At 42.2% G+C, this 27,183-nt stretch overlaps 1 long non-coding RNA gene and 1 other non-coding gene across 2 annotated transcripts; one reads left to right on the top strand and one right to left on the bottom strand.

The window, feature by feature from the left end:
* Positions 1 to 14,038: 14,038 nt before the first annotated feature.
* Positions 14,039 to 18,985, bottom strand: LOC123385071. The gene is made up of 3 exons (XR_006597105.1): positions 18,852 to 18,985; positions 15,538 to 17,437; positions 14,039 to 15,017 (listed from the first exon to the last, which is right to left on the bottom strand). It is a non-coding gene; the product is annotated as an uncharacterized LOC123385071 (long non-coding RNA).
* On the top strand, positions 17,466 to 17,568 carry LOC111560311. Its single transcript, XR_002742068.1, has one exon. It is a non-coding gene; the product is annotated as a U6 spliceosomal RNA (small nuclear RNA).
* Positions 18,986 to 27,183: the final 8,198 nt, after the last annotated feature.

Genomic DNA, 27,183 nt, shown 5'->3' on the forward strand with positions numbered 1-27,183 from the left:
CTTAATGTAAATTCAGGTTAAAAAAAATTCCGGAATGTATTTTATTTATTTATTTATTTATTTATTTATTTAAATTCAAGTTAGCTAACAAACAATGTGATCTTGGCCTCAGGAGTAGAACCCGATGGTTCATCTCTTATGTATGGCACCCAGTGCTCATCCTGAAAAGTGCCCTTCTTAATACCCATCACCCATTTAACCCATCCCCCATTGCCCCCCCCCAGCAACCCTGAGTTTGTTCTCTGTCTTTAAGAGTCTCTTGGGGCGCCTGGGTGGCGCAGTCGGTTAAGCGTCCGACTTCAGCCAGGTCACGATCTCGCGGTCCGTGGGTTCGAGCCCTGCGTCAGGCTCTGGGCTGATGGCTCGGAGCCTGGAGCCTGTTTCCGATTCTGTGTCTCCCTCTGTCTCTGCCCCTCCCCCGTTCATGCTCTGTCTCTCTCTGTCCCAAAAAAACAAAAAAAAACAAAAACAAAAAAAGTTGAAAAAAAAAAGAGTCTCTTGTGGTTTGCCTCCTTCTCTGTTTTTATCTTATTTTTCCTTCCCTTCCCCTATGTTCATCTGTTGTGTTTCGTTAATTCCACGTATGAGTGAAATCAGGTATCTGTCTTTCTCTGATTTACTTCACTTACTATAATACACTCTAATGCCAACTACGTTGTTGCAAATGGCAAGATTTCTTTTTCAGCACTGAGTAGTATTCCACTGTGTGTGTGTGTGTGTGTGTGTGTGTGTGTGTGTGTGTGTGTATACCCCATGTCTTCTTTATTCATTTATCAGATGATGGACATTTGGACTCTTTCCATAATTTGCTATTGTCAATAGTACACGTGCCCCTTCAAATCAGCATTTTTGTATCCTTTGGATAAATACCAAATAGTGCAATTGCTGGGTTGTAGGGTAGTTCTATTTTTAATTTTTTTAAACCTGATCAATCTGCCCTTAGCCCACAGCTATTCCACCACACATCATACTGGTTCATAAAAGCTCACCTTCATGTACTTCTTCACTCACACATTTATTTTTGTTCAACACTATTATGTGTCTGTGTGTCAGACAGCATTACAATGTCAAGTACCAAGATCAATAAGGTATCATCTCTATCCCTATCTTCTAGGAGTTAATCATTATTTCTCATAAAGCATCCCAGAAAAGACCCAATATCAATAGAGATTAGTGAAAAAAAGAAGTGTTCACATCAAATATGTTTGGGCAGTGCTGAGTTAAATTGACTTAAGCAGCTTTGTTTACTGGGGGACTTTTCAGAGCCTTTAATATACTAATCTGCATTGTGAAACCTCAACAGGGACATAAAACGTGCAGTGTTCTGAAAGTTATTCGTTCAGGAAACTCTTCATTTGTGGGGCATCTCCAGGAACTACAGACCCATGGCACACAATTTGAGAAATGCTGGTGTAGTAAAATCTGATCAGAGTGTTTACTCAACAAATAGATAATACTTTTATAGATAAGCCATGAAATACAGAGGAAAGTGAAGACAGATCCTTCCTCTTGAAGAACGTTCAATCTAATAGGAAGAAGAGTCCTGAAACACACATAGGGAATATGCACAAACAAATGAAAATCCGTGTGACAGTGTGGAGACAGGCGTGCAGTCAACAGAAAACCATGAAGGGAAATAGATAAAATTAATCACGGAAGGTTTTATGGAAGAAGTAGGCTTTGGAGACAATTTCTCTCACAAACCAAGATTTCCAAAATTTTTCTTATGAAAATAATGTTGTTTATTAAGGAAAAAATGTTTTTTTTAATTTTTTTTTTGTTTTACATTTATTTATTTTTGAGAGACAGAACACAAGTGTGGGAGGGGGAGAGAGAAAGGGAGACACAGAATCCGAAACAGGCTCCAGGCTCTGAGCTGTCAGCACAGAGCCCGACGCGGGGCTCGAACCCACAGACCGTGAGATCGTGACCTGAGCTGAAGTCGGCCGCTCAGCCAACTGAGCCACCCAGGCACCCTGGAAAATACATTTTAAATACAGAAAAGTAAAGAAACACTCCTGCCCTGCCCACATACATACGTACTTATATGTGTATGTGTATTTATATAATTTTTTTCTTTTAATCGGTAAGGATTTTCTTTTTTTAAATACATTTATTTATTTTGAGAGAGAGGGAAAGAGAGAATGCAAGTGGGGAGGGGGCAGAGAGAGGAAGAGACAGAATCCCAAGCAGGCTCCATCCCATGCTGTCAGCACAGAGTGGGATGCGGGTCTTGAACTCCTAAACCATGCAATCATGACCTGAGCTGAGGTCAAAAGTTGGTCACTTAACCAACTGACCCACCCAGGCGCCCCTCTTTTTTTAAATGGTAGACACTCAGTATATCTTTGTTGAATGTACTAATTATAGAAAGTGCTTTCTAAGGAGTATAGGTTCTATTAACTGGAGAATCCTTTATTTTGCTGAGTCCTTGCAAAGAGTTTCCCAGTTTAGGGACAGGAACAGAGGCAGCTAAATGGATCTGGCAAACAGAGGCAGAAGAATTTGAACTTCCCAGGGCAATCTTCGACTGAGGGAATCAGGAGAAGATCTTCATGGAGAAGAGGAATGAGGGGGCATCTGGGTGGCTCAGTCAGTCAAGCTGCCAACTCTTGATTTCAGCTCAGGTCATGATCTCATGATTCGTGCGATCGAGCCCCGCGTCAGAGCCTGCTTGGGATCTTATCTCCCTCTCTCTCTGCCCCTCCCCAGCTTGTGCTTTTGTCCTCTCTCCCTATCTCAAAATAAATAAATAAACATTAAAAAAAAAAAAAAAAGAAAGAAAACAGAGGCGGGGAGAAGACCATTCTGGGTGGAGACTGACGTTGAGACAGGACTTTGGAGAACCTGAACATCTTCATTTTTTGGTTTTTAAATTTAAGTTGCTTGCCGTAGGATGGCAAGACAGACCGTCTCCGTCTCTTTTTCAAAGTGCTTTGCAAAGGGTGCCTTACTTACTAAAACTTCTGTGTGGGTAGATGCTTTGGTGGGGGAACTCGCAGAAGGGCTGAGTCCCTCATCGATGGCCACGCAGGGGGTACAGGAGGACAGCAAGTGGGTACACAGGAGTGGGAGAGTGAAGCAACAGGCATATGAGTGAAAGAATGAGAGAGATCCCTCTCCTGAAAGACACTCCCCTCTGTCTGGTGAGCCGAACTCCCAGGGCTGTTTTAAAGCGCAGGTGGTTTGAACCCCTGGTGTAGAGTAAGTGGCCGCGGTGTGGATTGCCTACGGGCAAGCGCTTGTGCACGTCTCAGTTTTATTGCACATTTCCTGACGTGCCTTCCTGGAAGAAAACGTCTGTGACTTCTCACACGCTACCTCTCAAATGTCTAAAACTGCACGGCTCGCAAACTTTGAGTTTCGAGAACAGGTTCCTTTTAAACTTCATATCTAACAATGAATCCTGTCCGCTTTATAGCTCTCCCGTCCCCTATTTCAGATCTGAATTTTGTTAGGCAGCCAATCCAGAGTGGCTTTCCGGCTCTCACGGGGCTTTTAGGATTTCATTCTCTTTTGATACGTGCACCTGCAGTCTGCATCAGGATGAAAAGGAAACAGCTCTGTTTCCATGCTTGATGTCTACGTTTATGGCGAATGAAAACCGTGAGCCTGACTGAACGGCTTTCGTATTTAAAACTGACTCCACCCTCCCGTCTTCCATCTGCTTGTAGTAGCAAAGAGCACGGTACTGGTCGCAGGACTTTGTGGAATTCCCTTTGTAAAAAAACTTCAGTGAAGCTAAAAGCGGCTAAGGGGCACAGTAAAGTGGCCGGGACAGCAGAGTTACTGGTTGTTGACCTACTGGGGAGGCTTGCTACCTCTCCCTCTCCACCACTTCTTCCCTCGCTGACTAAAGAGCATAATTACTCATATCCTTTATGAACATTTGAAATGTTGGTTCTTAAGGTTTCAAGAAGGAAATTGGATAAATTCGCTTTACGGCCACATTAAACTCCTGCACCCATTCAGAGTGCGTTGATGTGACTCTGAACTTCCTCTTTGGGGGCGCCTGGGTGGCTCAGTCGGTTAAGCGGTCGACTTCAGCTCAGGTCATGGTCCCCACGGTTCCTGAGTCTGAGCCCTGCATCGGGCTCTGTGCTGATAGCTCAGAGGCTGGAATCGGCTTCGGATTCTGTGTCTCCCTCTCTTTCTGTCCCTCCCCCATTGGAGCGCTCTCAGTCTCTCTCTGTCTCTCTGTCTCTCTCTCAAAAATAAATGCGCATTAAAAAAAAATTAAACTCACTCTTTTATTCCTGTGAAGTTTTCCTTTTTATCATTTACTTAATTTTCTTATTACAAATATGATTCATGGTAACACAATAAACAACATAAAATATAGACAAGGCTTCTTGCCCTTTATAGCTCATGACCTAATTGATCTTTTTTTTTTTTTTTAATTTTTTTTTTTCAACGTTTATTTATTTTTGGGGCAGAGAGAGACAGAGCATGAACGGGGGAGGGGCAGAGAGAGAGGGAGACACAGAATCGGAAACAGGCTCCAGGCTCTGAGCCATCAGCCCAGAGCCTGACGCGGGGCTCGAACTCACGGACCGCGAGATCGTGACCTGGCTGAAGTCTGACGCTTAACCGACTGCGCCACCCAGGCGCCCCTAATTGATCTTTTGATTGAAGGTGACGAGCAGTCTTCCAATGTATGCTAGTCTTTATTGTGCCTCAAACAATTGATCTACTCCAGTGTTTTCAAATATTTTCTTGGAATGTGATCATGATTTTGAAAATAATATTTCAGGTACGGAACACGTTTTCTCCCTCTCTCTCATAAAAGAAAACAAAAAGTTTCTCGAAAGAATACTTATTCTTCCCACATGTGCTAAACATTGAAGCCTCCCATTCTATTCTTTTACTTAAAAAAATTCAGTCTACTTCCCTTCCCATCTTTTTAAGATTAGGTTTTTAATGTTAATTCCAGCATGGTTATACTGTATTATACTAGTTATAGTTAACATACGGCGTTATGTTAGTTTCAGGTGTCCAATATAGTGATTCAACAATTCTATACGTTACTCACTACTCATCATGATAAGTGTTCTCTTAATCCCCTTTATTTCCCACCATCCCTCCACCCACTTCCCCTTTGGTAACCATCAGTTTGTTCTCTGCAGTTAAGAGTTTGTTTCTTGGTTCCTCTCTCTTTTTCCTTTGCTTCTGTGTTTTGTTTCTTAAATTCCACATATGAGTGAAATCATATGGCATTTATCTTTCTGACTGGCTTATCTCGCTTAGCATTGTGCTCTCTAGGTCCATCCATGTTGTTGCAAATGGTAATATTTCATGCTTTTTTATGGCTGAATAATATTCCATTATGTATATATACCACATCTTCTTTATCCATTCATGTATCAATGGACACTTGGGCTGCTTCATAACTTGGCTATTGTAAATAATGCTGCTATAAAGAATGCATATATCCTTTTTCCTATTGGGGGGGGGTAAATACCCAAATGTGAATACTGGATTGTGGGGTAGTTCTATTTTTAATCTTTTGAGGAACCTCCATACGGTTTTCCACAGTGGCTGCATCAGTTTGCCTTCCCACCAACAGTGCAAGAGGGTGCCTTTTTCTCCATATCCTAACACTTACGTTTTTATTTTAGCCATTCTGACAAGTGTGAGGTGATATCTCATTGTAGTCTTGATTTACATTTCCCTGATGATGAGTGATGATGACCATCTTTTCGTGTGTTTGTTTGCTATGTATATGTCTCTTTTGGAGAAGTATCTGCTCATGTCTTCTGCCTGTTTTTTAATTCGATTATTTGGTTTTGGGGGTGTTGGGTTGTATCAGTTCCTTATATATTTTGGATACTAACCTTTTATCAGGTATGTCATTAGCAAATATCTTCTCCCATTCAGTAGGTTGCCTCTTAGTTTTGCTGATTGTTTCCTTCAGTGTGCAGAGGCTTTTTGTTTTGATGTAGTCCCAATACTTTACTTTTGCTTTTATTTCACTTGCCTCGGGAGACATTTCTAGAAAACTGTTGCTATAACCAATGCCAGAGATATTACTGCTTGTGCTCTCTTCTAGGATTTTTATGGTTTCAGGCATCACATTTAGGTCTCTAATCCATTCTGTGTTTATTTTTGTGTATGGTTTAAGAAAGTGGTCCAGTTTCCTTCTTTTGCATGTAAGTGACCAGTTTTCCCAGCACCATTTGTAGAAAAGATTCTTTTTCCCATTGCATATTCTTTCCTCCTTTGTCAAAAATAAATTGACCATTAATTGTGGGTTTATTTCTGAGGTTTCTATTCTGTTCCATTGATCCATGTGTCTATTTTTGTGCCAGTATTATACTGTTTTGATTACTACAGCTTAATAATATAACTTGAAGTCTGGAACTGTCACACTTCTAGTTTTGTTTTTCCTTTTCAAGATTGCTTTGGATACTTAGGGTCTTTTGTGGTTCTATACAAATTTTTTAAGATTGTTCCAGTTCTGTGAAAAATGTTGCTGGTATTTTGATAGGGATTGTATTAAATGTGTAGATGGCTTTGGGTAGTATAGACATTTTAACAATATTTCTTCTTTCAATCCATAGAATTGGATTGTCTTTCCATTTCTTTGGGTCATCTTCCATTTCTTCATCAACGGTTTATAGTTTTCAGAGTACAGGTCTTTCACCTTTTGGTTAAGTTTATTCCTAGACATTTTATTCATTTTGGTGGAGTTGTAAATAGGATTGTTTTCTTAATTTTACTTTCTGCTGCTTCGTTATTTGTGTATAGAAATGCAACATAGTTCTGCATTTTGGTTTTGTATCCTGCAACTTTACTGAATTTGTTTTTCAGTTCTAATAGTGTTTTGGTGGACTCAACAGTTTTCTACACGTAGTATCATGTCATCTGCAAATAGTGAAAGTTTTATTTCTTTCTTACCAATTCGGATGCCTTTTATTTCTTTTTGTTGTCTGATTGCTGTGGCTAGAATATCCAGTACTCTGTTTAATAACAGTGATGAGAGTGGACATTCTTGTCTTGTTCCTCACCTTAGGGGCAAAGCTCTCAGTTTTTCCCCATTGAGTATGATGTTTGCTGTGGGATTTCATATAAGGCCTTTATTAAGTTGAGGTATGTTCCCTCTAAACCTGCTTTGTTGAGGGTTTTTATCATAAATGGATGCTGTACTTTGTCAAATGCTTTTTCCGCGTGTACTGAAATGATCATATGGTTTTTATCCTTTCTCTTATTGATGTAATGTATCATGTTGATTGATTTGCAAATACTAAACCATCCTTGCATCCCAGGAATAAATCCCGCTTGATCATGGTGAATTATTTTTTTAATGTATTGTTGGATTTGGTTTGTTAGTATTTTGTTGAGGATTTTTGTATCTATGTTCATCAGAGATATTGGCCTGTAATTCTCTCTCGCTCTCTCTCTCTCTCTCTTTGTGGTGTTTTTCTCTAGTTTTGGTATCAAAGTAATGATGGCCTAAAAGAACAAATTTAGAAGTTTTCCTTCTATTTCTATTTTTTTTCTGGAATAATTTAGGAAGAATAAGTATTGATTTTTCCTTAAATATTTGGTAGAATTCATCTGTAAAGGCATCTGGTCCTGGACATTTGTTTGTTGGGAGCTTTTTGATTATTGATTCAATTTCATTGCTGGCAATTTTTCTGTGCAAATTTTCTATTCTTCCTGCTTCAGTTTTGGTAGGTTTTATGCTTCTAGGAATTTATCCACTTCTTCTAGATTGTCCAGTTTGTTGGAATATAGCTTTTCATAACATTCTCTTATAATTGTTTCTATTTCTATGGTGTTGGTTATTATTTCTCCTCTTTCATTTGTAATTTTGTTTATTTGAGTCCTTTCTCTTTTTTTCCTGCTAAGTCTTGCTAGATGTTTATCAATTTTGGTGATCTTTTCAAAGAACCAACTCCTGGTTTCATTGATCTGTTCTATTATTTTTTCAGTTCCTATATCATTTATTTCATGTCTAATCTTTGTTATTTTCTTCCCTCTGTTGGGTTTGTGTTTTGTTTTTTCTTCCTTCCCTAGGTGTTTTAGGTGTAAGGTTAGGTTGCTTATTTGAGATTTTTCTTGCTTCTTGAGGTAGGCCTGTACCACTATCAGCTTTCCTCTCAGAACTGGTTTTGCTGCAGCCCAAAGATTTTGGATTATTGTGTTTTCATTTTCATTTGTTTCCATGTACTTTTTAATTTCTCCTTTGATTTCTTGGTTGACTCATCCATCGTTTTGTAGCATGATATTTAACCTGCAAGTATTTGTTGTCTTTCCAGATTTTTTCTTGTAGCTGATTTCTAGTTTCATAGCATTGTGATTAGAAATGATTTGTGGCATAACTCCAATCTTTTTGAATTTGTTGAGATTTGTTGTCTAGGCTAAGATGTGATCTATTCTGGAGAATGTTCCATGTGCACTTGAAAAGAACGTGTATTCGGCTGCTTTAGGATGGAATGTTCTGAATATATCAGTTAAATCCATCTGGTCCAGTGTGTAATTCAAAGCCATTGCTTCCTTGTTGACATTCTATTTGGATGATCTGTCCATTGAAGTAAGTGGGGGTGTTAATGTCCTCTACTATTATTGTGTTACTATTGATTAATCCCTTTGTTATCAACTGTGTTATTATTAACTGATGTATCTGGGTTCCTCCATATTGGGTGCATAAATATTTACAATTTTTATATCCTCTTGTTGGATTGTTTCCTTTATTATTATACAGTGTCCTCCTTTGTCTCTTGTTATAGTCTTTATTTTAAAGTCTATTTTGCCCAATGTAAGTATTGCTACTCCCCTTTCTTTTGGCATCCTTTTGCATGAAAGATGTTTCTCCACCCTCTCACTTTCAATCTGCAGGTGACTTCAGGTCTAAAATGGGTTTCTTGTAGGCAGCATATAGATGGGTCTTGTTTTTGTATCCACTCTGTCACCCTACGTCTTTTGACTAGAGTGTTTAGTCGACTTATGTTAAAAGTAATTATTGATAGATATGTATTGATTGACATTTTGTTACTTGTTTTGTAATTTTTCTCTCATCCTTTTTTCTCTTGCTTTCTTTCATGGTTTTCTCGCTTTCTTTAGTGATATGCTTGTATTTCTTTCTCTTTATTAGTTGCATACGTATGACTGGCTTTTGATTTGTGATTATCATTAGATTTGCATATAACATATTGTGGGTATAGCAGTCTATATTAAGTTGATGGTTGCTTAAGTTTGAATCCATTATGTATTCCTTCCCCCCCACACATGCACACATTTTAGGTATATGGTGTCATATTTTATGTCCTTTTATTTTGTGAATACCTTTACAAATGTACTTATTTTTACTGCTTTTGTGATTTCTACATTTTATACTCATTTATGGTCTTTCCTTTCTACTCAAAGAGTTCCTTTAATATTTCTTGTAGGGCTGGTTTAGTGGTCATGAATTCCTTTAGTTTTTGTTAGAAACTCTTTATCTCTCGTTCTACTCTGAATGATAGCCTTGCTGTATAGAACATACTTAGCTGCAGATTATTTCCTTCAGCACTTTGGATATGTCATGCCACTCCCTTGTGGACTGCAAAGTTTCTGCTGAAAAATTCCCTGATGGCCTTATGGGATTTCACATGTATGTAACTGTCTTCTTTTCTCTTGCTGCTTTTAATTTTTTTTTTCCTTATTGGGGTGCCTGGTGGCTCAGTCGGTTGAGCATCTGACTCTTGATTTTGGCTCAGGTCATGATCTCAAGGTTTGTGAGATCGAGCTGCATCGGGCTCTGTACTGATGGCGTGGAGCCTGCTTTGGATTCTCTCTCCCTCTCTCTCTGCCCCTCCCCCACTTGCATGTGCTCTCTCTCTCTCTCTCTCTCTCTCAAAAATAAACTTAATTTTTTTAAAAAATATTTTTCCCCTCTGGTGAAGCATGTGGCCCTGTTGGCAGTTATGTTTCAATCATGAAGTGAGACAGACATAAGATGAAGGCTATATCTTGGAAAGCAGAGCAAGGAGATAGAAACTGAGTCTTTGGTGACATATTTGAGTGGTGAAAACAAATCCCAAAGCCTCCCTACCTCTGGACTTTCAGAATCACTTTACATTTCAAAATGAAATGGTGGATATGGCATTATTTGTAGCAGCAAAACATTGTAAACAACCTAAACATTCATTCATTCATTCATTCACTCAGAAAATGATTAAATAAATTACGCATCAATATGTTAAAAAAATAAATTAATTAAAGAAATAAAAATATTTTTCCTTTATCACTACTTTTTGCCAATTTAATTACTGTGTGTCTTGGTGTAAACCTCCTTCGGTTGATTTTGTTGTGGGATCTTTCTGTTTCCTGGATCTGGATATCTGTTTCTTTACCCAGATGAGGGAAGTTTTCAGCTATTATTTCTTCAAATCAATTTTCTTCCTTTTTTTCTCTCTCTTCATCTTCTGGGATTCCTATAGCAAATGTTATTACACTTGATGTAGTAACTGAATTCCCTAAATCTATTCTCAATTTGAATAATTTGTTTTTCTCTCACTTGCTCTGCTTTATTGCTTTCCATTATTCTATTTTCCAGGTTGCTAATTCATTGCTCTGCTTCCTTTAGGCTGCTATTTGTTCCTTCAAGTGTGTGTTTTAATTTTATTTGTTGGGTTCTTCATCTCTGATTGGTTCTTTTTTATCTCTTTGTTAAGGGTCCCATTGATGTCCTTCATTCTTCTCAAGTCCAGTGAGTATCTTTATGATCATTACTTTAAATTCTCTATCAGGCATAATATATCTGTTTTGCTTAGGTGTCTTGCTTTGGTTTTGTCCTGTTCTTTCATTTGGGACATATTTCCCTATCTCCTCATTTTGTCTGTGTCCATTTCTGTGTGTTTGGAAAGTCAGCTACATCTCTGCTCTTGAAGGCAATGGCCTTATGAAGGAGAGGTCCTGTAATGCCCTGTAGTGCAATGTCCCCTGTTCCCCAGGACCTGGTGCTTCAGTGAGTGTCTCCTAATTATGTTGCTACCCCCTACTGTTGGGTCCTGGCCACTTTTTCCTTTAGTCCAGTCAGCTTCAAAGGCTCTCTTTTCCTGCTATGAGCAATGTTTTGTGGGGTGGGGAGAATTTTACAAGATGCACACTGCTCTGCTTGTGAGATAAGTCCTGCTATCACAGCTGCCTCCAGAACCAAGGCCCCACAAAATCCATGTGGGTCAGAGATGTGATCTTGGCAGGGTTTGTGCCAGTCTTCTTGGGGAGGGGACCTGCAATACTGGGACTTAGGCAAGATTGACTGGAAAGGGCAGATCCACTGAAGTATAAGGGGGTGGGGCTTTGTGTAAGCAAGTTAGGTAGTGAGTGCCTGCACTGTGCTGATTCCCGAAGGTGGTCATGTGTTTATGCCAGGGTGGGGGAGGGAAATGGTGCCTGCCAGTTCCTTTGTTCCTGGAGAGGTTTCTCAGCAATAACTGTTTCTCCAGGGCATGCTCTGAGATAAGTTAATAACTCTCTCTTGGGTATGCCCCAGAGGTTTTTCAAACTGCTGCTTCTATGCTGTATCTCTGAGGGTTGTTTGTTGTGCTGTCTCTTGAAGGGCAGGAACTCAGCTTCCTAATGCTTTTTGGGCTCTCCCAAAACCAAGATCTCTGATTTTTAAAATTCCAGGCTTTAAGTCCTGCTGGTTATAAGAACTCATGAAATTCAGCCCTTCTCGCTTTCAAAGCCAAATGTTATGGGGATTCATTTCACCTGTGTGGGCTTCCCAATGTGATAGTCTATTTCTCGTCCTTCTCCTCACCTCTGGCTCTCTCCTAACTGTGCGTGTCCATCGTCCATTTTGCTCACAAACCACATCTTCTCCCTTCCTATCTCTTCTATGTGGCCTCTTCTCTACTTTTAGTTGTGGAATTTGTTCTGACAGTCTTGGGATTGCTTTCTGGATTGTTTATGCTGACATCAGTGTTACCTAGTTGTATCTCTGGGACGATTTGAGCTTAGGCTCCTCCTAATCTGCCATCTTCCAGCCTCTAACAGCATTCCCTTCCCATCTTAAGAATTTTGTTAAATACACATTTCCTTGACCAAAGAAATGGTACAGAAATGATGACCGACCCAGAGGAATATAATAAATGTTAATAAAAACTACTGATTAAAAAGAGATACAATCAACGATAATTCATTGTAGGAAGTTATACAGGAAAAATGACCCTGTTCCTTTAAGAAATAAATCTTAAGGGTTAACAAAAGGAAGGAGAGAAGACCTACAGATTAAAAGAGACATCAGCCAAATGTATCGTAGGGACTTTTTGATCCTGATTTGAGCAAACCAACTGTTTAAAAAAATTATGATGAAAAGGAAAAACTATGGAAATAGTAAAAAGGATCCGTAGTTGCTAAGGGTTATGACTAGGCAGAGCACAGGGGATTTTTAGGGCAGTAAAAATACTCAGTATGATACTATCATGGTAGATACATGTCATTACACATTTGGCCAAACCTATAGAATATACACACCAAGAGTGAACTCTAATGTAAACTATGGATTTGAGGTGATTATTGTGAATCAATATAGATTCATCAGTTGTAACAAATATAGCACTCTGGTGGGGGATGTTGATAATGGGAGAGGCTGTGTGTGTGCAGGGGCAGGGGATATATAGGAAATTTCTGTATCTTTCTCTTAATTTTGATATGAATTTAAAACTTCTCTTACAGGGGTGCCTGGGTGGCTCAGTCGGTTAAGCGGCCGACTTTAGGTCAGGTCATGATCTCGCGGTCCGTGAGTTCGAGCCCCGTGTTGGGCTCTGTGCTGACCGCTCAGACCCTAGAGCCTGTTTCAGATTCTGTGTCTCCCTCTCTCTGACCCTCCCCCATTCATGCTTTGTCTCTCCCTGTCTCAAAAATAAATAAACGTTAAAAAAAATAAATAAATAAAATTAAAAAAAAATAAAACTTCTCTTACAAATCTTTAAAAAAAAACAAAAAATGATGATAAAAGAAAATTGTCTATTTGATGATATTAAGGAATTATTGTTAACTTGGCTGAGTGGTTGTATATGTTTTAGCTTGTAAATAAGGTTCTTAAAATTTAGAGATACTGCTTACGAAAGAACTTCATGTAAAAATTATAATTGCTTTGAAATTTAGTCTTGCGTTCATGGAAAAGCAGAGAAGGGAATACATCCGTGTACAGATAAAATGAGATTGGCTCTGAATTAATCATTGTTAAGCTGGGTGATTGGTTCATGGGTCTACTATAGGCTTCTTAAACTAATCCCTCCACTTTTGTGAATTTTGAAATTTCTGTAACAGCAAGGTGAAAACTGCCAAAGCCAGTATGTTTTAGATCAAGTTATCAAACAGCATCAAGAGATCCTGGAACACACAGTGGACCAAGACCGGGGAAAATGACTGCTCAGGAAACGTTGACTGAGGCACAGCAGGCAGCAGGGATGAGGATTGCGCTCAGGCTAAGAGAGCAGAGATGGTGTATTACCCAGATTTGGGCCAGCGGGGAGAGTCAGCAGACCTGCGGTCAACCTTAGAATGGACATCTGCCAAAGGAAGGAAGGCACAACCAAAAGGAGGTGGGAGAGGTACCATCTGATGCAGAGCTGACAGGGCATCGGCAGCAGCCAGCTGAAATTGCACTTGGAGGCCTCAGCAAGGGAAATCAGAGTCCCAGATGCTTTTCAAAAACAAATAAGGAACATTTGAACACCCATCAGACTCAAAGGAACTCAGCTGTATACTCTCCTATCCTTGTTTAGGTGCCGCTTCTGACTGGCATCTTCACTTTGCGTGTAACACAAAGCAAGATGCCTTCATGTTTCCTAGAGTCAGAACCTCTAATCGCTTGTCAAATAGCTCATATGTTGAAATGATGTTGAATGCCCAGGGCAGTGCCTGCCCACAGCAGGTGCTCAGCTGAAATGCTATAAAGCAGATGGCTGGAGCACTACAGCAATTCTTCTTCTTTTTTTTTTAACCACTGACCCCTCTCCCCACCCTGCACCCACTTTATATTTTGTTTCTTTATATGTTAATAGGCTATTATAGCCTTTTTAACATGTCTCTAGCACACATTTCTTCAAGTATTCATGTTCAGTGTGGATGTATTACTCAAACTACAGTAAAACCTTGGTTCGTGAGCATAATTCATTTTGGAAACACGCTTGTAATCCAAAGCATTCATATATCAAAGCGAATTTCAAGAACCATTGGCTCAGTTGTGATCATGTGACATTCGGCATCACGTACGACTCGTATTTCAAGACACTGCTTGTTTCTCAAGTTAAAATGTATTAGAAATGCTTGCATGTCTTTGGAACACTCACAGAACAAGTTACTAACAATCGAAGGTTTTACTGTATATCCTTGAAGTGCTCATGATCTCATAGGAGAGGAAACTATCATCAAAACAAAAACCAAAGCACACGAAAAAGAGACTCAGCTTTATGCTTCTGCCAGGGCTGGAGGAAACCAACACCAGATTCACGGGTGCCAGGCAAACACAGCTCCCCTGTCTTTGACTTTCCCATCTCCTCTTCTTCAATCCTAGAAGACCCAGGCAATTTGCGCGCGGGGTGCCGAGCATTGACAGGTGAACCTCATCAAGCAGGTGTGTGGGAGCTGGGGAGGTGGTAGGGGTTGGGGAGCCTTCACTTCAAAGGAAAGAGAGTTTCCACTATGACCTGTGACTAAACAGTTTAACCACAAAAGTGCTACCATTCTTACAATGAAAATAAACAGATACATCGTGAGATCTAAGAAAAACATAATTCCACAGAACAAGTTTGAATAGTGGGAAGGGATAATAATTGGATGGTGTTCTCCTGAACTCACCAGGTCTGCTGCCACAACCAGCACCGTTCAGCGACGTGTTACATGCAGTGTATTCCAGCTTAGCAAAGATACACCGCTTTGCTTTGGTTACCGCCAACAAATTGAGCTCGAGAAAACGTTCCTCCCAGATATTACCGTAGGGAGAGCTTTGCATTCATTTGGCAGGAATACTTGGATAACTCACGGGAGCATATTCAAACAGCAAGGGTGACTCTAAGCTCCTGGACAAGGAAAGGAGATGGGGACAAAGGAGACAAAAGGAAAGAGTGAGAGGTTGTATACTGTACAAAGTGACCTCCCACCCCAGCCCTTCAAATTCTTCATTGCCTAGAAGCTCAGTTAGGCCTGGCGTTCCTCCAAAGAAGCAATGAAGGTCAAAGGTCAGTGTAGGACCCTCCGCTAATCTACCTGGCTACTTTTGTACAAATTAGAAAAGGAGGCCCCTAGGGGCGCCTGGGTGGCGCAGTCGGTTAAGCGTCGGACTTCAGCCAGGTCACGATCTCGCGGTCCGTGAGTTCGAGCCCCGCGTCGGACTCTGGGCTGATGGCTCAGAGCCTGGAGCCTGTTTCTGATTCTGTGTCTCCCTCTCTGTCTGCCCCTCCCCCGTTCATGCTCTGTCTCTCTCTGTCCCAAAAATAAATAAACATTGAAAAAAAAAAATTAAAAAAAAAAAAAAAGAAAAGGAGGCCCTTAGGGTAAAACAAATTATAAAACGGTGTACCCTTGGGGTGGAAGAATTACCTCAGACCCTTCCCTCTGGTCTTTCTTCGGAAATCTGAACTGAAGCTCGCTTTAGTTGCCACCCTGCCGCTGGGCAGGGCACCCGTGTGCAGGGTCCAACCTGGTTCTGCATCCTGGTGAACAGCTGTCCTGGTTCTCAGCCCAGGTTGATAGAAGAAGAGATGGCACAAATGGACAAGGAGCCAAAAGTCAAAAAAGGCTGTCAAAGCATAAGCCCTCAAAGCTTTGCAAGAAAAATGAAGAAGGGCTGTGGAGTTAGGATTTCAGGCAACCTCACACAATCTTACAAGTCAATCTGGCTATATACATGTCAGGTTCTATGTGCTCTCTCCGTGGTTTATCTCATCTTGCCAAACTGTATATAATTCAGGGGATAAAAATCTCAGGACTGCCTCGTCTATCACTGTTCACCTTCCTAACAACTGGATAAAAGAGACTAATCAAAATGAACTAATGAGGTGTGTGGCCTGCCTTGGACTGTTTCTGGAATCCCCCTCTCCCTGCCACAGCTGGATCTTAGCCCCTCTCTGCCAGGCAGCAGCCTGAGCTCCAAGGGGCCCATGTGTAGACGATCATGTCCAGGGACCCCACCAGCTGCATCTGCACACTCCACACTTTGTTCAAAGCAGAACCATATGGCAGGTCTAGGTAAGGGTCCCCTGAAAGAAAAACAAAATGTGTAGGCAGAGAAAATAAATATAGAGGAGAAAGAGACAAAAGCAGCAAGTAAGAAGAGGAATGGGGATTTGCAGCTGCTGGTGGGAAAACGTGGGCATCTGGCTGAAGAGATGCCTCAAATGCAGATGGAGAAGACCCCCCGCTAACCAGATCGGCTTCTGCATCTGAGGTCGAATCAAGGGTGTTTCCTTGGGCTGTGAATTGGTGCCACGTCTTGTGGTCAGACTTAGACAACAACTCTCTGCCTTTACTGTTAAGCACCCGGGTGCATGGGGAGAAGGAAAGGAGAGTGGCCTTGAGTGGAAGGATGTGGTGGAGGGCGGCTGGAACCCTGGGAAGGTAAGTTTCACTCAAAAGGTGGATGAATCATGGCTGTGAGGCTGGAAGAGGAGAGGGAAAGATGATTCAAGCCACAGATCACAAGAGGGAATACTCTGTGCTGTACTTTGGTGAGTGAGCTGAGCCCTTTACTGACGTTCCTTCAGATGCACATTGGGAGCAATCTCAGGGACTATTTCAACGATAGCAGGAACATAAATGTTGCAGGAGCTGGACAATGAGAAGAACATTTAGGCGTTGGGGCTTAAGGGTGTTAGAAGAGCAATCAATCAAGTGTGGATTGAGGGTGTAGGCAAGCAAGGTAAGAGGAAATATAAAATGAGATTCTCGACTGCCCACTGGGTTTTCTGCTTTCCCACTCACTCCAGTCATGAGGAGCTACGGGAGCTCCCGATCATGGTGGCCCGTGGTGTTCAAAGTGTTCTCAGATGAGGCTGCTTTCAGCTGCAGCTTAGGAGGAAATTCTACCTTCCACTGTGGAAACAATAGAACTATTTATAAACTCTCAGAATAATAAGACTGTTGGTAGGGCCATTCCAGGGTGATTAATCCAATGGCTAAAAGACTTCATCAAGGACCCAGGCTCTTTCCATCCTTCAGCTTGGCCAGCATCAGCATGAAGGCTTTGACCTCAGCCTGGCTCCCCACCTGGTGACAAGATGGCCTCCAGATTTCCAGCAGCCATATCCATGCAAGACACGAGCCGGAAACAAAAAGATCATGTCTTCCATGCTTCTTTTTAAGTGGAGGGAAATCTCTCCCAGAAGACTCCCAGCAGGTTTCATCTCACATCCTGTTGTCCAAGTTGTATCACATGTTCTGGTCTAAAACAGCCATATCATGGTAATGATTGGCTTAGACCAGGGGTCAGAATGTTTTTTACCTAGTTAAAAAAAAAAAAAAAAATCAGTTCGCTTTGGCAGCATATATACTAAAATTGGAACAATCCAGAGGATACTGGCATGGCCCCTGAGCAAGGATGACACACAAATCTGTGAAGTAAGAACATGACATTCAAATTCCCATGTCCATAAATAAAGTTTTATTGGAACACAGCCACACTGCCATTCATTTACATGTTGTCTATGGCTGTCTGAGCCGAGTCAGAGGTGAAAATGCACAAAGCAGATTGAGAGTCGGCCAGTCTGACCAATTCTGTGGCCTGTAGGTGAGTCAGGAGACATCCAAAGTCATGTGAATCCCCTGACAGTTGATAAACAGGGGTCTGGCATGATGCCATTTGTGGATAGTATTATTATTACTTGGCCAGATTCTGATGCAGCTTTGTTTACGCATCTGGAATGTGTAGCAACATTCTGGATTCTCTTTTACTACGTGTATGCTAGTAACCCTCCTTAGGAAAGTACTCAGTAGAGTTGAGATCATTTTTAATGTCTTTCCAAAATTATACATCAGACACTAAGTCAGAGTGACCAGGCTCTGCCCAGTATTACTGAACTGAACAAATCAGGGAAGCTCCCACACTCCATAATTCCCTAAGTCAGCCTTTTTGACACATTGAAAGATGAGGCAGGGAAATGGCCGGTCTCCTGGTAATTATCACCACCTGTTCTCCAAGTGGCTCTCCCCAAATAGAATAGTCTCCCCAGAGGGCAGAGAAGGAGGGAGGGAGGGAGAGAGCCGGACCTATGTATTCAGCAGTTCTGCCCAGTGAGAGTCGCTTCGGGAGACCTCTCTGCAAGGACACAGTCTCTGTTTTGGAAACTGGACTGGAGCTTGGCAAAACTGGCAAAGGGCCAACATTTGTCTTTGAGGCCTCCTGTCTCCGGTTAGTGGTTTCTTCTAAACCATCTTCCCCAACCTTCTACCTTTCTCGGGCTCTTGGAAGTGGCCCAGCGCAATTTTGCTGTCAAGATCTCATTCTTGTAAGCCTGCACAAAATACCTCATCGTGGACATGACTGGGAGCATGCCGACAGCCTCTGTTTAGCCTTCCTGTGCCCAGCTGCGGTCCACTCAAGGGACTCCTCCACGCTATGGCAGTCTGAGCTTTGGAAAACGTCATTGTGAGCCTGTAACCCCCTCCCACCTGGATTCACATCCTTCAAGGATCTTACACTGCCTATGAATAAAGTTCAAGTGCCTTGGATTGATGTAGACCAGTGGTTATTAAGTGTGGCCCCTGATCAGGAGCAGCATCACCTGGGCCTCCATCCCAGCCCTACTGAAATAGGGGTCTGGCCTTGGGGTCTGGAAATCTTTGTGTTAACAAGCTCTCCGGGCAGTTCTGCTGTAATGCCAAGTTTGAGAACCCACAGACGCAGACTCGTTGCTTACCGTTCACTATGTATCCTGTGTTTTCATCCAGAGATGGCAAAGAGATTCCACCAAGTCTGTCAAGTCTCTCTAGGCTATAGTGGCCACCTGGCATGCTGTTGGAAGATGATGAAGCCTCAGTCTCAGCTTCTCAGGCAGGAGACCTACTCCATGGTTGATGAGTGACGTCTACACGTGTGAGGGGTGGGGTAGGCAGGCACATGTCAGGCACTCCCCAGTTCCCGCTCTAGCCACAGACTTTCAACTCCCACATGTCACCAAGGCTTGGTGTGGAACCATTTGGTGGAGATTCCAGCCATTCTGGCAGAAAGATGGGTATTTCAAAAGATGACACCCTTGGGGCACCTGGAGGGCTCAGTTGGTTGAGCATCGGACTCTTGATTTCAGCTCAAAGTTGGGATCTCAAGGCAGTGGGATCAAGCCCTACATCGGGCTCAGTGTGCAGCCCGCTTTGGAGTCCGTCTGCCCCTCCCTGCTTGTGCCCCCCCCCCCTCTCTCTCAAAATAAGCAAATAAACGTTAAAAAAAAATAGGGTTAATTTAGTCCTAAAGAATCGATCCCTAACAAGGAATTGGGGGGACCAAGGTGGGATTTTGAGAGGAGGGGATCTCTGCACGGGAGCTGCGCTATACCTTTTTCTTTGTGTGCTTAGCTGGAACTGATTAGGGGCAGGGAGAAGCGCTTAGCCACAGGGCAGAAAGGAGACACCCCTTGTGAGGCAAGCCAGCCTGTCATCTGTTGCTGGAGATGGATACTGTGGCAAGGCTCCTGCTCGGGATCCCCAAGTCCTAAGGGGGGATTTAAGTGCGATACTTAATTTTTCCTCCACGAGAGAGACGGAGGGCAAGAAGGCCAGACGGGGAGGAGCGAGAGAGGCTGTAGGAGCCAGCGCAGCTGGAAGAGATTAAGCCCAGCCCAGAAGGCAGCAGACAGGTAATAGTCTGGAACTGGTAGAGCCCCAGAAAGAAACCTTTGCCCTAGAAGTGTTTGGCAAGCCCTCCCCCTCCTCCACCATCTTGACTCCCCGTCTGCTATGCTGTGGAGGTTTCCACAGTGAAAAATGAAAACTGTCTAGCGAGTCCTTTGGCATTCTGGCAGTGGCGGCCATTTCTGTCCAATTCCCTTATGCAAGGAGCAAGATGCTCCCTCCAGACCTCCCTGAATTAAAAATAACAGAGTTTAGAATTTCCTGCGGACTCTCTTAATTCCCTGAAGTCTTTAAGTTTCTCGCTTGGGACATTTCAGCTGCACTTTCCTTCAGATGACTCTTCAAGGTGTGCTTGGTCCCTTTGCTTTGTCTCCCGACTTCCTCCCTCACCTACCTTTGTCCCCGGTCCAGGCCAAGCAGGGCCACTGTCAGGGCAAGGAGGCCCCTCTCTTCCCTCCAGCTTGGGAGTTTTCTTCCCACTGCTGGAAAACTCTGAAGTTCGTCTTTCCTCCTGGACATTATACATCTAACTCATATTTTATTTTTTTCAAGGAAATTTACTTACCAAAAACAGAGCCCTATGTCTCTCTTTGTTATGGGGGAAAAGTGCCATGGGACTTCTTTATACTGATCCATACGTGAAATATTGCAACAAATCCTGCAATAATTCCCCTGTTGTAATACGTCAAGGAGGAAAGCCAACAAGAAGGCGTTTGTGTTTCATCTTAGATATTTCACGCATGCAGCTCCAGGAAAAAAGAACAAACTAAAATGCAGAGGCATTTTTAGGAACTCTGTTCAATGCACTGTTTCCCCTGAATTGAGCATGCTTTGCAGGAATGCCATCTGCACACCATTATCCCTAATTTTCTAAGTCCTTGCTAAGTTATATCAGACCTGCCACCCTGGCTGTTAAATGTCAGTTAAGACCTAATTAATTTAACTGCTCTGACAAGTTTAACTTAGTTCCCACAGAGACTGTAATTTGCCTTTTCCCAACTGATAGTGCTACAGGCATATTTTAAAATAACTCTCATTGCTTTAAAAGACTTTAGCCAAGTAGTATATGTTCATCGTAGAAGTCAGAAAATAAAAATCGAAACAAGATTTAAAAACCACATCATTTTGTCGTACAGTGATAAACACTAGAAACATCTTATAAATCCTTTTCCTTTTTTGGCATCTGTAATGAAAGGTAATATTTCAAGAACTATTAATGAGCATTCCTCTTGCATTTTCATGTTCACGAGTCAAAATAGGATTTTGCAGACAGCCTGAAAGCCAGGTTTGGTTCAGAGAGGGAGGATTTTTTTTTTTATTAAGATATAATTGATGCATAATGTTATACTAGTTCCAGGCATGCAACATAATTATTCAATATTTGCATATATTGGCAAATGACCATCACAGTAAGTCTAGTTAACGTCTGTCACCTCCATAGTTACAAATGTTTTTTTCTTGTGAGGAGAACTCTTAAGAGCTACTCTCTTACCAGCTTTCAAATATGCAATACAGTAGCATTAGGTATAGTCACCATGCTGTGCATTATGCCCCCAGGACTTATTTATTTTATCACTGGAATGGGGGAGGCGGAATCTGAAGTCCACATACATGTGCTTATAAATTATGGAGAGAGTCAGGGAGAAAGAGGCTGGACTTGTGGAACTCAGTCTCCCTGCTCCAAGACAGAGGGATATGTCAGGTAGGATGAGAGGAACTCCCAGAATAGAGGACTTTAGCTTAAGTAATACATTCTAGTCACTTAGTGTAAGACCGGATGTGGCCTTCCCTGACTGCGATCAGTTCCTCTCAGCTGCTGTTGGAACACTGCTGCTTTCATCCAGTGGCTCAACTCAACTACAGGGTCATTAGAAGGAAAAAAAGTTCTCTCCTAGAATAATCTAAGGTGAGTTTCCAGGCTGGTGGTCAGCTCTTCATTCAGGGACTCAGAGTAGTTGTCCTGCCACCAAGCCTAGCACACTGTCATCAACTGTACGTGACTGCCACTGGGGGACTGCCATGTCTAGGTTTCATTTGCTAGGAAGGGAAAAGAGAGGGTAGAGGAGATACACCCCACGTCATAAGACTCTGGCCCAAAAGCGACAGACATCACCTCTACTCATATTTCATTGGCCGGAACTTGGTCACCCGACCGAATCTAGCCACAAGGAATGCTGGGAAATTAGTGTAGCAAAGCAGCCATGTTTGCCCAGGTACAATTCTATTATCACGGAACAGAGGGAGGACAGCTTTTGGTTGCTGCTAGCGAGTCTTTTCCATACCTTGTATTATATATAGGGCCCTGAAGTTCCTGTGTGCACTTTGAAGGCAACAATTTGAGAGCCACGGTTTACCATCAGGCACCATGAAGAGCCTTCACAGCTGAGGCTAAGGCTGAATCACCTACACGCACAGAGATCTACAGAATCAGTGAGAGATGAAATGAGGCTAGCCCCAAAAGGCCACACCATTATTCCTGGCCAGGCTGAGAGAAACTAGACCATAGTTTATACCAGAGGCCAACGTCAACTGCAAAGCCCAGCCGGATGGGCAGCAACAAGACTGACAAAGAACACCCCAAAATCCAGAGGGGCTGGAGGCCATGTCATAGCTCTGAAGACCCATCACTCCAGTGCCTTAAATCCACAGTAAGCATCCTTCATACTCTGATTGCCATCTGAGGGACAAGAAGTAGATGATGAAGTTCTGAAAAACTGAGTATATAGACCCATAAAGGACTACCTGGACAGACGGCCCACAGAACAGAAGAGCTGATCAAATTGGATGAAATTCATTCAACCCCCATTTCTACGCAGCAGAGTAGAGAGCTTATGAGAAAATCCAGATCAAGTCGTGAGTTAAAAAAGAAACTACTATTTCTTTTCCTGCACATCTGAGTGTGGTCTGAGCGAATAAATTTTACACACCAAAACTTACATATAATGTTGTCTTGGAAACGCCAGAGCTAGGATTGGAAGATGTAAGCTGATGATGTCAGCTGCTTCCCACCCCCACCCCGGAGCTTTGCTGTGCAGACCAAAAATCACTTAGCAGCCACAGAATACTTACCTGGACGTTGGGAATCCCAGGAGAGGGCACTTGAGCTACGTAGAAGTGAAGTGCAGACATAGTGGGTAGACAGGGTGGGGACAGGATCAGAGTTGACATTTGATTTGAGGGACTCCAGGGCATCAGAAGTAAAGAAGGCCCCAGTGCTTGGACTGAGCTCAGCAGCAGGGCCTGGGGGTCAGAAGGAGAAGGGGTCCGGGTGCAGTAGGAGACCAGGTCTGAACTGACTACCATCCATTCTCTCCCAAGCCACAGTGGGTCCCGCAAAGGAGGGGGATGGGCTAAGGGGTACACAAAATCCAGGGGAAATGCACTGAATTCCCAATTTCTTCAAAACAGTGCAAAAATCCCCAAAATCTGAGCAAAAAAAAAAAAAAAGTTTTTTCCAAGTTGGACACATCTAAACTAAGCTGAAGCCTTTTATGGGTTTCTATTTATCCCACTTAGTATAAATATTCTTACATTTCACTGCAGACCTAATAATAACCCCAGACCAGGGGTGTTATGTAATATATAGTGTTTTCACCATGCTGCCTTTCTCAAATCTGAGACATTGTGCCTTTGAAACACATCTGGCCAAGAGCTCATTACCAAGGCATTCGTAACGTATATTTCAGAATTGTCCTTGCCACCACGCAATGCCCAGTCTTAACTGGGCAAAATCTTCTTTGTTGTTCTGGCACTAGATTTCCTCTAATACTTAAAGCGTTTCATCTGACAAAGATACAACTGACATTTATTTTCTTCGTCTGGTTTTTAATGCTGATTTTATGGATAAATGAAAATTCAGCCAACTTTTTATTTCTAGTTTATGAGGAAGTAGGAAATGCCATAATATTTCCCCCCATTTTTATTTACTTTCTTCCGTGTGTTTTTCTCAGATTGTATGAAGCAGTGATGTAGTCGTACAGTGGGTCAATGGCTAGTTATGCAACACTAAATATTTGGGCATGCACTTTGGAACTGTATACTCAGGATAGAGATCATGAGGAAAAGGAGGTTAAGACTGAGTGTCCACTACGTAGCACAATGTGTCCTATACCATTTCACATAATCCTTATTGCATTTATCGTTTAATCTATTTAATGGAATCCCCATGGAATGATAAAATAGCCATGTTACCATTACCATGTAATGTAATCCTCACGAAAAGTTTGTAAAGTAAAACTTCCCATGTGTACAGTTGAGCAAGATAAAGCTCAGAGAGGTTGAATCATTTGCCCAAGATCCAGTAAGTAGCAGAGCCAGGTTTCCCTTCTCAGGAAACAGTTCCATCTAGGACCTGAATGTTCCCAATAAAACCCCTTCCTGCTTACCCACCACAGATACAAGTCCTCTGTTTTACCATAAATCCATTACCCACATCCTTGTCTGTGCTCTTTTTAATGGAAAGAAATACTCCCCAAAGCACTTCTTCATGCCCTACTCATCGTTTAGAGAATGAGATAGAATGGTCATCCAAGTTCTCAGATAAATCTTGGTTGGTCCCTTCTTCTACTGTCTCTGCACCCCAGACTCAAGAGAAGTGGGAGGCAATGGGGAGTTAGCTTAACCTGTCAGTTTCCCAAACCAGAGCATGCTGGATACCCCACCTCCTCCTTCTCCACTCAGCCTTGCAGGGTTGTAGACAAAGAGATTCGCCCCCAGACAATTAGACCCTAGAGAGATGTGAGGGGAGGGAGCATACTGACCTAAGAAAAACATCTAAAGATTCCTTTATTTAAAAAAAAAATTTTTTTTTAATGTTTGTTTATTTTTGAGAGACAGAGAACAAGCAGGGGAGGGGCAGAGAGAGAGGGAGACACAGAATCCGACGCAAGCTCCAGGCTCTGAGCTGTCGGCACAGAGCCTGATGCGGGGCTCAAACCCACCAACTGTGAGATCATGACCTGAGTCGAAGTCGGACACTCAACCGACTGAGCCACCTAGGCGCCCCAGGGTTCCTTTAAATATACAGTCCTTTTAGTATACAGGGCAATAGAGAAAGTATATAAGTAATTGTTTTTTAAATCAATATTCTATAAGCATATTTCTATAATAGTCTATAAGCCTATTTAAAATCAATACTCTATAAGCGTACTTTAAAATTCCATTTCTGTTTTATTAACTTCTAATTACATTAGTATATTATAATCAACTAAGTGTTGGTAGCTGTATTTTCATACGTCCATAATAAATAGATGCCTGATACTGATGACTGCTTGAGGAAATAGCTCTCCATCAGACATCGTACAATTCTATGCCGTATTATGAAGATGACTTTTGTCATTCTCTTCCGTTATCGTCATCCCACCTCAGTTCTCATATCCTTTTTCTCAGTGAATTCTTCTGCCAAATGAATTCTTTTCCCCATTCTTTTGCTAAATGGAATCATTTTGTTCAGTGCTTTATAGAAATTGACGAATTTCAAAGACAGAAGAAAATGGGCTTTTTTTATTTGCCTTCCAACAGAGGGTGCAGAATAGACCAGGAGAAATCAAAATCTTTAAAACTACGTGAACACTCATCGGAATGGTAATCCCATGAGAACCTGACCCCATCCGGCTCAACTTGGAGGAAATAATAGGACGCAGGCGGAGCAAACTCTAACCTTGCCTCAACGACCAGGCAGGGCAGGGCCTCAAGGAAAGCTCTCCACCCCGCTGGCCTGGAGGTCTGGAGACTAACCTTTTAGAAGGTGAAGGCCCCCTCTGAGAAAGAAGGCTGCTCCCTGGCACCCTAAGAACTATAGCTTGAGGCTCTGCAAGCACATTTGCTTGCTCCAGAAGGCAGTGAGAGTCTCTTAGGACAGTGTGCAGCTGCAGGAGCTCATAAAGCCAGGGCCATGACTTCATCTCTGGCCTGCGAGCTGACTATTACACAGACCAGGAGCCACCCACTGGTGGTAAATCAGGGGGAACAGGACAGACTGGAAAGGACTGAAGAGTCTGTTTGCATGCATTAAACACTGCACCCTACCAAGAATGGAGTAATTTTGCTGTAAGTTAACAATATCTTGACTAAGCATGGTGGGGGACTGACGAGTGTGCAGGCACCCGACCCAGGTTTCCTTTAACAGATGCCCAGGATTCCTCATCTGACTTCTAAATGGCTGGCCAAGCTCCATATAATAGGGCGTTTATCCTAGCTTTAAGTTGGTTTTGGTCTTTCCCTAATGTTGACGGGGTGTGTGTGTATGTGTTGAATGGTAACTATTTCAGTAGGGGCATATAATAATCTGTGCTGAGGGCTCGTTCTCCAAATGGTATTGGCTGTGGTGTTGTTGACTTTGAATAGCTAGGCATTTAAGGTCACGGTCTCCTCATATGGTCACGTGGTTTTCTATAGCTCATGTAAATAGCTTTCCATATTATTTAGGACAATACATTGAGTTACTCATTTGGGGGCATTATGCTAGGTACATATGTATTTGAATTCTAATTCTTTGTATTGAATCATATTTCATAAACACTAGGGCCATCCGTTATTTAAAGGATGCTTTGGGGGCTCCTGGGTGACTTAGTCGGTTGAGCGTCCGACTTCAGCTCAGGTCACGATCTCGTGGTCCGTGGGTTCGAGCCCCGCGTCGGGCTCTGGGCTGATGGCTCGGAGCCTGGAGCCTGCTTCCGATTCTGTGTCTCCCTCTCTCTCTGCCCCTTCCCCATTCATGCTCTGTCTCTCTCTGTCTCAAAAATAAATAAACGTTTAAAAAAAATAAAAATAAAGGATGCTTTGTGAATCCTTTTGTTTGGTGGGCCTGGGGGAATAAATACATTCCTCAGATGAAAGAAATCTTCTATTATAATAGTAATCGTATTATTCATACAAATCAGAACTCATCAATGTTATATATGAAGTCCTTCAATTTAAAAAAATAACATATTTTTCTTATCACCTATTAAAGATACACTCTATGTGGTAACATTTTTAAAAAACAAAGGTAGCAGAGGACAGCTCTCAAAGCATCAAGGTAATAAGTAACGGCAATGTTTTCTCACTTGTTTCTCAAAGTATCTTCATGACGTTGTGAAGTCCCTGACATGCCCTGGGCACTACAAGTTGACCATCCTCTCCCTTCTGTAGGTATTTCCGGTTAGCAAGTCATTTAAAGCAAAGGTTCCAAACTTAGGTTGCCCACCCCAAGCCAGTTCTGAGTCACCCTGTGGTTAATCTGCTGCCCCACACCTGACCTTCAGGACTGGTGAGATGTCACCAGGGTTATCTCCTTCCCAAGTCTAGGATTAAATGGGGCTTTAAGAGTAGAAGTCAGAATTCTCCAACACGTCAGACTGCAAATCCTCAGAGGGCAGCTGTGAGGAGAGGGGAGAAGTATTTATCTAAGAAGCATCATAACCA

Source organism: Felis catus, chromosome B1 (genome assembly GCF_018350175.1).
Source record: "Felis catus isolate Fca126 chromosome B1, F.catus_Fca126_mat1.0, whole genome shotgun sequence".
In the NCBI taxonomy this organism is placed as follows: domain Eukaryota; kingdom Metazoa; phylum Chordata; class Mammalia; order Carnivora; family Felidae; genus Felis; species Felis catus.